General features: G+C 33.9%; 1 protein-coding gene across 1 annotated transcript in view; it reads left to right on the forward strand.

The window, feature by feature from the left end:
• Positions 1-1,967: 1,967 nt before the first annotated feature.
• Positions 1,968-17,872, forward strand: part of LOC129749135 (gremlin-1-like) — a 160,718-nt gene continuing 144,813 nt past the window's right edge. Inside the window, exon 1 of the mRNA XM_055744023.1 lies at positions 1,968-3,170. The gene's annotated coding sequence lies outside the window, so the exon portion shown is untranslated. The remainder of the gene's footprint in view (positions 3,171-17,872) is intronic.

The raw sequence follows: 17,872 nt of genomic DNA on the forward strand, positions 1-17,872 counted from the left end.
AAATCGACTGTAAATTCGGTGCTGCAACGTTACCGGGAGACCCTTACGGTGGATCGAGCAGAACAAACCAGGCGTAAAAGTGGAACATATGACCGGAAGCTGCGATTAAAGGTAATTCGAACAGTTCACAATAATCCTGGAATCTCCTTGCGTGATTCGGCGAAAAAGTTCAAGACGAACCACAGTACAGCTCGACGAATTTGTTTGCGAGAAGGCTTGCGGTCGTATCATGCAAGCAAACACCCCAACAGGACGCTGAAACAAAATCTGGTTGCCAAAACCAGGGCAAGGAAGTTGTACGAGTACAACGGATGCATTTTGATGGACGATGAAACTAACATACGTCAAAATGGATTTTGGACAAATACCTGGTAACAAATTTTACCTTGCGAAGCGTAAAAGGAATGTTGCGGGTAGATTCAAGTTTGTTTTCGCAGATAAATTTGCTCGTAAGTTGATGATTTGGCAAGGGATCTGTAGTTGTGGGAAGAAGACTAAGATTTTCATCACTGGGGACACAATGAATGGAAATGTTTACAAAGAAGAATGTCTCCAGAAGAGGGTTTTGCCATTCATTCGGTCCCACAAAGGTCCGGTGAACTTCTGGTCGGACCTGGAAAGCTGTCACTACAGCCGGGATGTCGTTAAGTGGTATAAGGAGAACAAGATCGATTTTGTTGAAAAAATTATCAATCCACCAAACTGTCCGGATTTTCGTCCCATCGAGAAATATTGGGAAATACTTAAGGGCAAACTGAAGAAATGTGGCAGAACCATGAAAAAACCCGCTCAAATGGAAAAGTAGTGGAACAAGATGGCGAATGAGTTTATCAGCAGTACTGTGCAGAAAATGATGGGTGGTATCACAAAAAAAGTTCGACAATTCATCCGAAAAGCTGACCAATGATTTCTATGTATTTTTTCCTTAAAGTGCAATAAAAACCCTACAGAATGACATTTTTACTTTTGTTGTACGTTATTTCATTGCGGAGAAAATATCTATTTTATCCTACCAGATTCTATGTGAAACAGACTTTAGATTCCTTCTCCAATTCCCCAAATAGGTTTCAGCATTCTGAAACATAGTTCAAACCACTCCGGGAACTTTCACCGGACACTTATTCAATCACTTTCCAGTGTTAAAATCTAAAATTTTTCGTTGAATTTTTATTCAATTCAAAATTTTGATTGACGAAAAAAATAAGGGCGTGCTTTGCCCAAAATTCATGGCTTATCCCTCCTAAACCTTTTTTTAAATAGAAATTTTAAGAATGAGAAACAACGCCAGATACATTTATTGAGAAGATATTAATTTATATTAAATCAATTTATTATCATACTTTTTACCACTTATTCTATCTCGGAAACCACCATGCGCCCGTTGTCTGTGTGGATCTATATCACGCAAAAGGATTCTCATTTTCCACCGGTTTATTTGCGATAGCCACCGGTTGGGTTGTTCGCTGGGTCATTCGAATGAGAGCGGGAGCGTCCCACCAAAAACGACTACAAAACCACCTTCTGCCGGTAGTGGAGGCCCCAACAAATTGGGGGGACATTGTTGATATTAAGGCGGACGATCTCGGAGAGGAAAACCCCCAAGAGAGAACTTGAACAGGATGAGAGCAATTTTACTCACCGACTCACCGTCTCACTCTACATCAGCAACAGACAAATGTAGAAGAATGAGAATGAAAATGAGATGAGGTAGATGCGATGCGATGTGGATGTGAGCGAGGGATCACGAAGCAATGAATTGAAGCCGGCCGGATGGATGGAGAAGGTGGCAAAGATGATGAAACCGAATTGAATGGAAAACCAGAATCACCGTCGTCGTCGATGCCTTTGAATCATTTGTCTTCTAACGTTGGAACCGTGAGCATCGTGATTTCTTTGCTGCTGATGAGATTAAGCTTCTTACTGTGGTGGGGTCCGAGCTTAGCGATCTTGCCAATTTGTACGCTTCCTTCTTCCTTTTGGGCGATCGCTGGTGCTCTAGCTTAGAGTGTAACAGAGCTAAGTTTTTCGGGACGATCAAGATCAAAGGCTAAAGGGTGCCGGTTTCCGTCAGCTATCGGGTTGTGTTATTTGTTTCCCGAAGCATAATTTGATGATTGGAGTAAATATTAAACCGCTAAATTATCAAGTGCGAAATAAACAGATAATTTCGCCAGGCGCCAGGTCGGTTTATAGACTAAATTTCGAAACCGATCAACCAGACTACGCCAAACATTGGACGGTTTGTGTGTGGAAAAGTACCAAGTGTGTGACGGATAGTGAAAATAAAAAAGACCAGAACGGAAGCTCCCGAAAAAACCGGCAAATTGAATCAAAATAAATAAGGAAAACTGTGAGTGCGCGCGTGTTTTCATCTTCGAAGCAGGAGGGGACGGGAAGAAAAAATATAAAATCCCCCCGAGTTTGCAAATGTAAAATTGCCTTCCCGAAAGGAAATTTTAGCCTAATTAACGTCCCGTTTGAATTTGGTGAGCGTGTTTACATGCTTTCAGTGCCGAGTGATCCAAACAGTAAACTGTCCGCTAGCCAACATCTTCCGGCGCGGCCGGTACGAAATATTATGTGTAAATGTATAGATGGTCCCGTCAGTGTGCAGTGTTAATGTGCTGGGAAATTTAAGGAAAAAAAAAAACGCAAAATCTTCAATTGATTTCCTGTCCTGAAGCTATAGCTCAATAGAAACTGATCCATGCTGAGAACTCTTCAAAAGATGCCATACACAAACTTACTAAATTTCCCGGCGACTTTCCCCACGCGCTGAATCATTCACGAGCTTCAAACTTTGTAGCTTTGCATCTTTTTCGTGAAAAACGTTTGAGATCAAGAGAGGAATAAACATTGGCTCAATTAGCCTTATTGAAGGTTGGTAAGCAAAAAATACATACACTGTATGCGATAAATCACGATTTGTAATGTTGAGCTAAACGAACGTCATATACGAACTGCTAATTCGAAACGAATGCATTGATAGATAACGATCTGTTCTAGTGAGTGGGTTTCTAGTTTCCATTTGGGTGATCTATACTTGAGAAGAACAAAAATTGTAGCAAAACTAAACTACTAAAAATAAGTGCGAGCAATCTACGGAAGAGCAGAAAACAATCGGGCAGCATCCGGGTGACAATTTCGTTCCCATCAGATTACAAATCAAGGTAAGTTTGTTGAGTTGCAGCGGCACCGACGACGAAGTGCCGTCGGATGTTGAAACTACCATTATTGAATAGTAGAAATGACACATTTTAAGATTAAAGTGTACTTGGGACTGGGACACAAACATATGTAACTCTAAAATTTATGAACTAATTTTTCGAGGAATCTAACGCAGGTTCGTCGTTTGAGTTCTGTTCAGTTTGAAGCAGTTCAAGTCCTTTTAAGGGTTTGATAAGAAGTTCGAAGCTTTCCCAATGTCACAATCTTTTCAATAAACAAAATCAAGGATCGGATTGGATAATAATATTGTTTTTGAATTCAGAAGTGTTTTAAATAAATTTAAAAATATTTTCATCATGTAACCTGTAAACCTGTTTTTTTTTTGCCAAAATGGGCTTATATTTTCAAGCTTACAAAATAAAAATTTACTCCCGAATTCACTTCATAGCAATACCTTATTTTATGTCACGAATTAAAAATTGGCAGTAGTTTGATATGTGAATAAGTTAAGTTCCAATGCAGAAAATCACCGTTATGTTGATTACAAAGTGAATCAAAGAAAAAAAGCTTTGATTAAAAAATTTATTTTATTTAAAAATTTAAACACCTTCCATATTTTTATCGGTCGTTTTTAAAGCCATAAAATCTCGGAAAATTTTGGAAGCGATTCCTTCAGTCCTGATTTAGCGCCACGATCATGTTTATAGGAGAACTAAATTTTTAATTCAAAAATCATTAAAGATTTACTAAAAGTCCCAAAAAGTATTATTTAGAATGATCAATACTTCTTGCCATAACATTTTACTTATTTCAACAAATCATAAACCTTCTACCCCAAAAACATATTCGATGTTATAGGAAAAAATCAATATATAGGGTAGGTGTTCCTAATTTGGCATGTGTACCTAATATTAACATACCGTTCGATTTTGACTGTTTTGACGTTATTTTTCACTTATCACAATTATAAAAAAAAATGATAATGTAACGGATCATGTGAACTTTCATTTAACAAACAAATAAGTTTTCTAACTCACAGGATTTTTCGAAAAATCCGAATTGTTTCAAAGTTTATCCAAATTCAATGGAATTGTTAGCGAATCTCTTAAAAAACACCTGTTTAGAAATGGAAGGTAAAAGCTGAATTTGTCAACCGATTTTTTTGAAATTTTTCATCGGATTGTTTTTTATCATGATTTGAGTAATAAGTATGTAAATCGATTCTTCATTTACCGATGTTCGTTTATTTTTTACCGAAAAAATTACCGAACAGTTTAACGAACTCCACATGTTAGGATTTCGGTAAAAAAATTACCGAACTCGGTAATTTTCGTTTACTATGTAACTTAATTTTCAACGAACTGTTAAATTAAAGTGTTTTGAGCTAATAAAACATGATTTTTTTTACTTCAGTGTATCTCAAAGCTAAAAATGTTGAAAAAATATTTACATTTAGGGATAAAAAATACAACAAAAAAACTTACATCATATTCTGGCATATGGAAACAAGATTTTAACTGTGAATCATTGATTTGCATGTCAATGCATTTTAGCCCAGACTGGTAACGGAATTTTAAAAGTATTTATTTTAAAATATTAAATGATTGTCCGAAATTTATTCATACACCAACAGTGTTGATATAGGATAATAAAATCAATATAAAAGTTTGTAGGTAATATCATTAAGCCAATCCGTCACATTGTGTAAAGTATTTTACGGCATCAAAAAATGTAAAAATTTCGATTTATCAAAATTTCTATGAATTTCTTCAAAACTAGCGTAAAGGAATATTGTGTAGGATTTAAATAGTCCTTATTTCTCTATTCATATTCCAAAAACGTTGTAAAGTATATAAAAAGGTGAGTTTTGAGATTTTTCTCATCAAAGTATTAAAAAAACAGACCCATATGCAAAATCAGGAACAAAAAGTGTAATATTGGGTACGCAGATACATTTTTCCTCATATGTTAACATTAGAAACACCCTTATGTTAACATTAGGAACAACTGGTGCCAAATTAGGAACATCGACACCCTTTATAAAACATGATATTTTTCATAAATTAAGGCTTGAAATGATTATTTCAAACCATAAAAGAGTTCAGAAAAAAAATTTGGAACTTAGTTACCAAAAAAATATATATCTAAGTATTAAAGATTCGGCGTAGTAATATAAAATCTTAAAACCTCTGACAAAATATAGCGAAATTAGGTTCACTTACCCTATTTATTTTTAATTTTTAACGTTTCTGACTGCTTTTTAAAGCTGGTAAATCACAGGATGAATACAAAAAATCGCAAAAAAATTTCTGCATAGCTCATAAGCTTGATTGTTCATAGAACAATAACAATTTATTTAGGTATCTATTTCAATCGCTCTCGAGCAAACAGTGCCATTTTTTCACTTGTTTTACTTGGATTCGGAAATTGAAATGTGTATAAGCCGCAGCCCGTGGCGTAGAGCATAGCCATCAAGTCTTCTAAGCCAACGGTCATGAGATCGAATCCCGGTCACGGCATACATTACACTTTCTGTGGGTTGGTGTTTTTAGCATTTGTAAGATGCTAGCCATCATATCCTCGAAAGTTGTTCGCTTAGAGTTAAGTAAAAAGGAACCTCTTCGAGGAAACATCAAGTTTCATTGTGATCCTGTTTGTGTTTGTGTTCGTTATTTAAAGAATAAAAACGTTTTCTAGGAAAAATTAAGCCCTTTCTCATATACGCAAAAAAAGCTCAAACATGTGCAAACATTTTCGGAAAAAAATATGGGAGTACAGAATTTATGTAACATACATATGATTTCTGCGCGAATTCTTCTTCTACTTGAAGCGAAGGGGGAAGTGTTCCAGAATGCGCATATTGGGTAATATGCCGATTGACGATATGGCTGGAGATTCTAAATATCTAATCAGTGCAGTTTGAGGGTTATACTCAAAATCTCATGGCATGAAAAAATATAATTGTTAACTAATGTCAAAAAAATTGAAAAATTCAAACAAGATATTTGTCAGTTTTGTTAAAATATATAGAACTTTAATTGTCGTGCGTACCGAATCTGTAAACAAAAATGTCAATGGTTTTTCTTTCTTATTTATCTTGAAATAAAAAATTCAACAAATTGAAGCTTTTAGCAAAGTTGTATACAGCAATCATCTTGCCATATCAGCTGGCCCAATTCCAAATTCTTGCAAAATAGTAAAAGCTGTGCATAATATATACAAAATAAAATGTTAATTTTACGAAAAATCATTAGTGGCACAAAAATAATTAATCTTGTTCAACTAAATAAAAATATTGGCCAAAAAAGTAGCGGAAATTGAAGAAACAGGATTCAGTCACCTGAATTACAGATCAGTCGAAGAATTTGTGATGAAAACTTATCAATAACATAACTGAAAAAAGTTTGCGTCGTTCTATGGGAGATACCAAGAATAAAATATTATTTTTCTTACAATAAACGTTAAATAATTGTTTTTCATATTTTTCCATGAATGGTTATATTATAATATTACCTTCAATTCCTTCTCAGACAGTTTTTCGACAATCGAATGGTTTTCAAGACACACGACTGCATGCATAACTGTCCCATTTCTTAATGAAATAAACTTTCCACGAGTGATTTTTATTAGCTTCTAGGTGTTTCACATAAATCAAGTTAAAATTCACGTAAGAAGTACACGCTACATAAAAATACAGGTTAATTTAAGGTTCTTTTTTCGCCTGAGTGTAAGATAGTGTCTCCAACTCTTATGAGTTTCAACAATCTTTCTGCAAATCTTTCTTAAAACTCTGAAATCCTTTTTTAAAAGTGGTTCAAAAGTTCCATACATTAATAAGTACAGACCCTGTTCGATTTTGGCAACGCTATCAAACATTTTGTGTTGCTAAAATCGAACAGTTTCTTGAAAATTGCATGAACATGATTGATCTTAGTCGTTCTTGTAGACGTATTAGAATAAAATCACTTTCAAGTTTTGTTGTTTTTTACATTGATTTTCTATAGGAACTCCCTTGTTTTTCAAAAGAAACTGTTTTATTTATGACAATTAGTTATCTAGTCATGCCATAACTCAACCGAATTTAAAAATCACTTCAAAATTGTTTAAAATGTGTCATTTCCGATTTAGTTTTTGGATATAGCACTCATTCTCCGTTCTTTCTTAATTTTTTTAAATAAGTCTTTCAGTATAATTAATAATCTTCAAAAAAGGTATCAAAACTTGTTTGTGTTTCAAATTTGGTAAAAATAGCTTATTAATTATTCCAGCTATGTTTTTTTTTACTGAGTTTGAACAAAACTTCTCTTCCCTTCAAATAAACAGCAATTAATGTCTTATTATTATTTTTATTAAAGACACTTCACCATTTTTATGGCATTCATGTCTGTTACTGTTAAAAAATAATCCATCTACAACTTATCCGTAAAATTACTAAGTTTCATGAATTTTACAACATTGATTTCTTTGTTTGTACAGTGTCTTATTACATTAAGTTTCTATGTGATCTTCTTGTTTTGAATAAGAAAAAGTCAGTCATTGCAAAACATTGAAGCGATATTTCAGTTGTGTCCTTTTTGGCAAATAGATTTATACCCCTCAGCAAGGTTGCCGAAATCACAGAAAAATCTATAATTTTACAAAATTTTAAGCAAACATAGAATTTTAGAAAAAAAATCACAGATTTCATAGAATTATTAAAATTTTGGAAGTTTTTTTAGTCGAAACACAGATTTTTTTTCGACAACCTTGCTCTTCAGTCTCTTGGAGTGAAAGTTCGTTGAATACTAAATATAAATAAAAAAAATGCTAAAGAAATTGTTCGATTTGTATCGTATCGTTAGGTACAACTTGTTTGAATTCTGAATTCGATGCAAATGGCTTAAAATTGCTTCAGTCGTGTCGAATTTTAAATTCATTTTATATGAGATTCCCAATACCTAAAAAATGCTGTAGTTGTGGCGAACTTTATGTTAATTTTGTTAGAGACACCCTCTCGCACTCCATTAATGAAAAGGTATTTCTTTAAAATTTCTAATCTTGCTGTGAAAAATCTTGATAGTTTGGCAATTGAAAAAATCAGTACAAAATTTTTTTGGCAAAAAACCGCGTAAAAAGAAGCCGTGTTAGAAAAACTGAGCAAAATCAAACCGCGTAAAAAAGACCTTAGTGTTCCATGAACCTGATTTTGAATTTGAGCTCCCCTTCCCTCAAGTATACAGGAGGGACTTTCAAATACTTTACGACCTTCACTTTAGACAAACATTCAAATACCAAAAATAACGTCATTCGAATCATCCGTTTACAACAGATTGTCCTTTAGAATCCTTAAATTTTATATTGTAGAGTGTTGCGGCAAGAGTGGAGAAAACCGAGTGCTGCCTGTAGCTGTCATCAGATTGACATTTCGATCTAGCAACATTGACCGTTGGAGCGCGGGCAGAGTGAAAATTTATCTTTGTTGAGAATGTACCGTTATGTTAGTTTGAGAAAAAGTACCACGCGCAAGAGGTTTTCGGTTGTTTTAAAGTTCGAAGATTTGTGAACCTTTATTGTATCAGCTGGAGGGACAAGTAAGTTGTCTAGATGTAAATTAGAACTCTTTCCTTTATTTATTTTGATTGTTCGCACAGATTCGTAGCCAGGACAAATTTAGATTTGCCTTTGAGCGAGGTGTAAAGCCATTATTGTTGTTGTGAACATTTAGCGTTGCGGTGAGTACGAAATATTTGAATAACTCTGTAAAGCATTATAAATTAATTCTAAACCATAAAACAGGTTAGGCCAACGGCGAAAATTATAAAGTTGCTAGGTTTTGTTTGGCTTGGGGAGGTCGACTAAATGTACATAAGTCTAGCTTATTCATTTCCATAACCTCATTCTAATGATTATGTATCCTATTTTTAGTCTTGAAGTATTCTTCATTGTAATAGTACAAATATACTGTCGAAACTCGACCCAATCCTCTGTTTTTACTGACCCACGCCAACAGTAGAGTTTTTTAATACAATTAGTCAAACAACTATAAATTTTCACATGTTTTCATAAGATTTTTCATTAAAAACAAGGTTTGTTGCAAGTTACCCCATTTTCTAAGTAGGGTGAAAATCGCATGTTTTTAGAAAATTAAAAGTAACATAAAGAAACCAATAATTTTTCTAACTACGCCAATTTCGCTTAAAACTTTTGATGCTCAAGGGGTAGGATTAACTGTGAACATAAGTTTTTTAGAAGCCATTGAAATTGACAATTGTGGCATGTTGCCCCAGTTGACGGTATTGGAGCGTTCCATTTTGAAAGTTGTAAAAGTTTTTTTTTACTTAAAATAATATTTTCATGGCCAAACTTGCCTGCATATCAAATTTCTTCAATATCATGAAAATTGCATTTTTTTTTCTTAACTGATTATTTATGGTACCCTCGTTTAAAAAGAAGGAAGGGTCATTCATTAAAAGAAATATTGTTTGAATATCTAGATATGCTTTGTACCAATTTATATTATGATCATCTTAGAATGTTTCGAAATAGGTCATGTTTTATGCTGATTTTGTACACTCACATTCATTTTTATATGTATAAAAATACATTCATTTTTATACTTATAGACGATAACTTTTCGCAATACCTAAATATCTTACTTAAAGCATTAATGGAACCGAATATTCTCGATAACTTTCATACAAGGAATGTTAACTTTTAACAAACTTTAAATATTTTTTTACTCTTAGTTAAATTAAATTTGACTCACCTGCATATTCTTAAACTATTTTACCGAGTTAATAAAATGATTATAAATATAACATATCGTATCAAAATCAATCTTTATTAAGCTGACCATACTCTACAAATGGAGTGCTGCCAATATTACCTAGAAAAGTAGGAATCTGTATTTTTTTTGGAAACAAAAGAGTGGGAGGAGCGATTGCTTTTCTAAAGTTATAAGAAAATTTTATAATAACCTTCTCATGTACAGCTAATAATGCCTTTTGAAGCTCTTTTGGAACTTTTCCTTGTTGTTGTAACACAAATCAGATATGTTTTAAAAACATCAAATGAGGAATCAAATGTGACTTCTCATATTCATCCATATTAGTAAATGTATCCTTTTGTCCTAAAATGCCTAAAATTGTAAATAATTCATTTTGCTAGCATAAGGTTGCCAGAATTTTATCAGCACGTATCTGGGCCGGACAAACCGGGCATTTTTTTTTTTATTAAAACCTGGCAAAATCTGGCAAATCCATCCATTTGATTTCAAAACTGATGACCATAAATCCGGGCAATATCCAGGCAAATTTTCTCGAAACGTTGAAAGTACTCAACAAAAATCAATAAAAAAAATTGAAAAATAATTCATTAAAACTCATCGATGGATTTTGAATCGCATTTTAGGATTCCAAAAAAACTTTCATGATTATTTAGAAAAAAACTCGATCAAAAAGTTTCGTTTTGGAGGCGTTTGTTGTTTTTTTTGTATGATGTGCCAAATTTATTCACTTTATTTCCGGGCAAGATCCGGGTAAAATCCGGGCAAAATCCGGGCATTTTCAATGAAATCCGGGCAACCGGGCCGGGCTGGACTGTTCCCAAATTTTGTAAAAATATCCGGGCGAACCCAGATAATACCAGGCAATCTGGCAACCTTATGCTGTTACGGATAGATGAGCAGCGGCTAGACCCGCCAAGGCAAGGTACTCTAAGAGTACGGAACCTCAGGGCCGGCTGGCTACTGGGTAACCAAGGACAGTTACGGATAGGATACAAGAAACCGGAAATTTCATGTTAATTGTGATTTTATTGATGTTTTTTATGTGGCGTGTTGTCTGTGTGTATAAACAATGTTCTGTGTCTTGTGTGGCGTGTAAACTCTCACTAACCATGGGTTTGCTGCTGCTGTTGCTGTTCTATCACGACGTCGCAGTTCCGGAAATCCAGTTCCGGAAGCAGGAGGGCCGTCAATGTATTGGCGTATTGACGGGGTGCCGAAACCGTCGTCGCCAGCGGGTGTTGCTGGAATCGGTCGTTGCAGGCGTCTTCCTTCTTTGGCTTTTAATCGGCCTTCCCACGAGAGTGCCCCGTATCCGGACAGGCCGAGAAGGGAAGTCCTCCTTGATAATTAGGGATCCGCAGAACCCGAGGACGAAGATGATGATCCTAATACGATTAGGCGCGAGATCACAAGGATCTGTGGACCGAGCCGTGGGGAAGCCAACCGGCGTTTCCGGGCGAATTCCTTGGAACTTCACAACACTAAACGAGGACTAGACTTCACACACGGACGCCTGTTATAGAAGAGAGCGAATTTTCGGGAAGCAAGCTTCCTTTTCGCCTTACATGTTCTCTTTTTCTCTCCTCCTCTGCCTCCTCTGTTAATTGACAGCAGCCAGCAGTAAAATGTAGCCTACTGTGGTGAGACTGCCCGAGCAGACTTTTATGGCAAAATTATAGCAAATTTTGCTATCACGCCCTGAGAGTTTAATATGCTCTCATTTTGCTTGACATAAGGTGGTACACAGCAAAAATGAGAGCAAAAATTTTCATACATGGTTAGCAAAGTGAAACCAAATTTTGCTAAAACTGAGACCATAACTACACCTCAATTTTCGAGAGCTTGGAGAGCAAAATGATACCAATATAAGACATCACATATTTTTTACTGACAGCAAAATGAAGCATCATCGTGATTTCAAAATTTTCAAGAATACGACAGCAAAACGAGATATAGTTAAGGTTTCGATAAAAGCGTAACATGGAAGTTCTAAGCAATTCATGTATTAAAATTTTGTTCTTATATTTGCTATGTATCACAAGTCAACTCAAAAAACAGCAAATTAGGCTATCAAGGCGTGATAGCAGTATTTGGCTGAGTTTTTGCTATAAATTTTTGCTCCCAGTTGCTCGAGTAACCAGAAACGCCTACATGTATGCAACGTTTTAGCATACTGTATATGGAAATATATAAGGTACACCGGGGTAAGTGCGGACGATGGCAAATTAAACAATACTGGGCACTAATTTTTTCTAACCTTTAAAGTCAGAATGTTAAATTTACTTGTAATCTATCCAATAACTGTAGACGTTTCGGACAACAACAGATGTTTAAAGCAATTTTATATTAATTTTCTATTTTTAACTTTGATGTCGAGTTGATGTGCACCTTTTTCAATTGCAAATTTCTTGTAAACTAGCTGGAAACAAACTCTACATTGAAACAATCCTTACATTCGAAATAACCGGTTAGGAAAAGAAACGGCGGATAAAAACATACGACATCTGTCAAGCAGAATGAAAACAAATTTCTCTCTCTTGGCGTGATAGCAATTTTGCGTAAAAATATGCTCGCGTCGAGGATTTTTAGGAAACCAAAAATTGCAATAAATATGCTTTCTCAATACGAAAAAGTTAGAGAATGTTTGGCTTTTACGCCTAACATGTAATTCAATTTAACAATTGAGGTTTGTTTTGGATTACTTTATTATTTTTTTAGTGAGATACATTTCAAAGAAATACTACCTGGGGGATGAATGACCCCATAGATATTAAAATCTCAATAATCGAATAAATATATGAAAAAAAAAAAAGAATTACTAAAATCGTCTGTGTTTATGCACGTTTCACTAAAACGAGATAAATAGGGGGAACTTGTCTATGGCCGGACAAGATTGATTTTTCAGAAACGCGTTACCGTGAAATTTTTTTAACACCATGGAAATGAAGTAAATAGCAGACAGATATGGCGTTTGAAATACGGTAATCGAATCTAAACCAATGATAAGCATCGAAAGCTTTTGCCGTGTAGCTTGTAGTACGGATTGGATCGCCTATACTTAGCATTGTGGTCAGCTTGTAACATGTGAATTGCACATGAACGTTATGGTTGGTTGTTTTATTTCGACTACAGTAGATATAAGATAACCAAATTGAAGTTCAAATTAAAAAAAATTGTCTATGACCGTACAAGAATATATCCATAGTTAAAAATGATTTCAACTTGAAACTTTCATTTTTACTTCTAGCAAAAGATAAGGATTCTAAAATGAAAATATTTTGATCCTCTGAGAAACTTTGAATTTTGCTGTCCGGTCATAGACAATTTTGTTCTAGTTTTTTTAAACAAATGTTTTATTCTGGTAGCGAAAAACACTTTTCTGAAAGGCTTCATAGAATGTTCAATATTCAAAAACCCGTACTCACAAGACCTGTGCAAGTGATTTGAGTCATGCTTCGTCTTTGTGCCATTGAATATTGATGACCACAATGGTGAAGTAATTCGTAGTATCCAGCCATAGACAACACTTTTGGAAATAATTCAAAACTGATTTCTCTTACCACATGAATATGTTTTAGTTTAACTTTGTTCTAAGGTCTAACATAGTTTTGTGATCAGAATATTGATACTCTTCAAATCAGTGGCGGAACCGATATTTACAAAAAAATATATTTTTGTAGTTATTTCTAAAAACCTTAAGTGTCCGGTAGTAATCAAGTTCCCCCTATAAATCGTTCAATAAAATCGCCTTTAGTTATGCAATGTTTATAGCACAAATTATGAGAACTTAACGTTTGTAACGATTATTATTTTACACTATCAGGTACTATTCTGTGGAGCTGAATGCCTAAATTTAAGTTTCTAAAAAAAATTCGCAATTAAGACAATCGTGGTATCTACGATTAACAGTTTTGAATAGACATCATAATTTGATTGACTTCTCCAAAGTATTGAGCCTTTTTTTTTAAACCCATTAAGCTACTTTTTAACAGTTAATTCATCAGAGTAAGTTTTTAAATTATTGTTAAGGAAATACTCAATATATCTAAATTTATCATATTTTTATAAATTGAATAATTCTATAAATTAAAAATGTACTGTAATGAGCTACAATATATTTTTAGAGTGATGATTAGGTGTAACTAGAATTCGTACATGAAAAATATAGAAGTAAAAATGATTGCATAAGAAAGGCCGATTTTTTTCTGGAATTTTGATATCGTGGTAATTTTTTTTTTCAACACAAAAAGACGAAGATAGTTATTCATCACGTTTTTTAGCTTCAAAATAAGTAACGCATCTGAATAGCAAAAAACAACACTGATGATGAATAAATAAAATGCGTTTTAAGATTGAAATAATAATGAAAGAGCCTACAATGTTTGGCGAAATAAATAGATAAATTCAATCGGCTATGAATAACCCGAAAGGTTACAAAGAGCGATGCCAATATGTGTGCTCTAATGAGATGATTAAAGGTCGAAGTTATGTTTGAATGCTTGCTTAAATGCTTTTGGAATAGTTTTGAAAATCGTAAATTTCAACACAAAGTCTAATTTACACTAGGCTCGGGTGCTCCCAGCGAATATGGGAGACCTGAAACTTGCTGCAAATGCAATGATCAACATTGCGTACTAGTCACCTATTGTTTACCTAAAGTGTCATTAAATCAGTTTATCCTCCTTAGATCACTTCGGGGTATTCAGCTGTGTCCATACTATGCAACATAATATTCGCTTTACAAACTTTTCCAGTTCACTGTTGTTTCTGGTGATTTGCAATACTGGACAATGTCTCTGCGGCACTTCTGATCTGACTAATGTGGTCATGGCTAGACGCTGAAATAAACAAAAGCGATACCTAATAACTGTGCGTCAAATTTGGTAACATACTTACATAATGCCGATACTGGAATACTGGATACAGGAAACGGAGAATGTCAATTAGGAAGTCATCACAGCTATATTTCGAATGATTAATACCTTTGGGTTTTCTCGATATTCTTCTGAACCATTCAGCTACCGCTTGCCATTCAGGTATTTCGAAAATAATTCTTGTTGGCCTTTTTCAGGGTGCTTTCTTCCTACTCCGGAACTAATTCCCAATCCGTAAACTCCATTCGCTGCTGTTTGTCCCATCCTGCTTGCTGATAATAACCCGGTTGATAACGACGAAAGCGAAACAACCGGAGATGCCGAAACCATCGTCGCATAGCACAATTGAAAAATATTTCTGCGGTTGATGATCAAAACAATAACACTGACATTTTTACACGGTAATAAAATTCAGCTCAAATTTAGTTATGTAGGAAGTCATGCAACTAAAACATAATTTTCAGTTACTCAAAATGTGGAATCGATGGGTTGTAGTAAAAATTAAAATTCGAACCGGTATTAGTGCCTCCATAGCAAAACTAATTTAATAAAATTCAGTATTTGTGAAGTCTGGCATAAGGCATACTGCCGAGATTTTAAAGTGTCTTTTCTTCCCTAAGGCCCCAAATCCCTGAAAATTTTGAAAAATTTGCGCATCTACACCGCTGCTAGTTCTTTCTACTGACTACTAGTGTCATGACTAGTGACATTTTAAATAAACAATCTAGCAAGAAGTTAAATTTACCAAGATCATAACTAAAATCGGCCAAAATATCATAATTAAGTTAAAGAACATTGTGTTTCTTCTATTAATCTTTTCAATTTAATCGTACCTATATGCTTAAAACGTTGGAAGCATTTGTGGTATTCTATCTTCGATAGAATCTTTAATCTCGTATTCAATATTTGTCGATAGCCTTCGAAAAGTAATTGTGTTTTCTACGGTTCTCAAAATTGAGTAATTTTGAACCACTTCTTCGGAATAGACCAACATTTTTTTCTTGAACAAGAGCAAAAACTTAGCGCCTTTGCATAGACAACGTCATAATTTTAGGTAGGTTCTTGTTCTTATCAATCTACACTAAGGCGTTTAAATATAAACATAATAACAAAATCTGTTCTTGTGATTAGTAAAATTCTATTTGAGAAAGTTTGTTTTGCGTAAGTTAGCTAAAAATAATTACGCTTTAAATTAAGGCGCAACTATTCAATGTGACGAACATTGAAAAAAAACTCAATAATGCTTTATTTTGTTATTGATTAAATTTTTACACTTAATGATTCTATCATTCAATCTAATGTTGTCGAACTCTTATAATGAAAAACAAAATGAGATTATAATTATGCTTTTTTTGCTCTCATAAAAAATGAAGCTATCGTTTTGTTGTGAGTACCTCATTTTGGTCTCAGCTTGCTGTTGAATTAAACTTGTTGAAAGCTAAATGATGCCTAGTTTTGCTATAGCGAAAAAAGAATAGCAAATTATGCTATCATTTTGCCGTTGAAACCTCATATTGCTATCAGTTTGCTATCGATTTAGGCATCAAAGTCTGCTCGGGTGGACAAGGAACATGAATTTTCTAGAGCTAAATATACAAAACTACAAAATGAAAACAAAAATCAAACGATTTGTAACCAACCGGTTACAATGCTAGCATAGCATAAAGATACTCCTATGCACACAATGAACTCTTATTCTTGCTGAATCCTACCATAAAGCTTTTTGCCATAAAAAGTCTTTCTGATAATATTGTCAACGGTTTCAAAAATGCAAATTACTTTCACTGTAAGAATATGAATACTACCTATTTTTTTTTCTAAAATAAATGGAAAACCCGGAAAATTTGTAAGAAGTCCAATTATAGGAGACCTTCGAATTTGATGTTCTATTTTTAGACCTGACATCACCAAAACTTTAATTCATTCCAATCAACAAAGGTGCGAATTTTTTTATTGGGGCATAATTGAAAACCAACCAATATTGAACATTTATTTCTTAGATTTTTCGTCAGCTTTACGCAAATTTATACTACAAATAAGTAAACACAAAAAAGATTCAGCTATTGTTCTGCTGATAGAGCTGGAAGGGAGTGAAACTTTTTGAGATATTCATAATAGAAGTGTTTTTTCGTTAAAAAGCTGTAATATTTACTATATAATGGTAATATTTGATTGAAGAATACATATTTAATGAATTTGTAAACTTATTTTCGAAAAAATCATTATTTTTATAGGAATTTCACTTCTACGTCCAATGAAAGGCACCAATTCAGTACCAAAATAGGAACAGGAAGGTTCAAACATGGAAATTTTGATCATCCATATCTTTGCAAATCTTTCAATAACAGCTAAACCTAATTTGAAAATGGTCACTGAAACTTGTAGATAAGGTCATGAGCTATATCTAAATAAATTTCCTACAAGGTATAAACTTCTCACCCGTGTATGAGAAAAACATGATTGTTCAAAAACCTCCGCCTAAAGGGTCCAAAGTAGGCGGCTTAAGATAACAGCGAAATTCGGCTTAAGATAACAGTGAAATAACAAATATTACAGAACAAAAGTTTTTAAGAAGATAATCATATTGCAACTACTGTCAAACTATGCATCTTCTCATAAAAAAAATATGATTGTGTGAATTACACGTTGTTGTGTATCCTCTTGGAATTTGGCTTCAACAATTTCAACCGTGAGTAATTTAACCTTGCTTTTCAACTAGAAATAAGGATGGTCCAGTTCAGGTTCAGCTAGCTGATTAGTTCAAAATGGTTTTTCTAGTTTCATATTCACCATCGCACAACAAAACTTCGTTCGGAGATACATAAAATGTTTTGTAAAAAGAACGGATTTCCGTTTATAAAATAATTAAACATCTTGGGTTGGATACTTGTAATTGAAGTGTTATTCTTACGTTTTTGGATATGTGCTCATAAGAAAAAAAGGCAATAGAAATATTTCTCAGAAATAATTAAGCGAAAGAGAAACTAAAAAAAAGAAGGTTCCAAATCAACCTTGATTTTTTTTTCTATTTAAGCAAAAGACAGCTAAGGAATCTTGCATTGTT

This window comes from Uranotaenia lowii, chromosome 2 (assembly GCF_029784155.1).
Source record: "Uranotaenia lowii strain MFRU-FL chromosome 2, ASM2978415v1, whole genome shotgun sequence".
In the NCBI taxonomy this organism is placed as follows: domain Eukaryota; kingdom Metazoa; phylum Arthropoda; class Insecta; order Diptera; family Culicidae; genus Uranotaenia; species Uranotaenia lowii.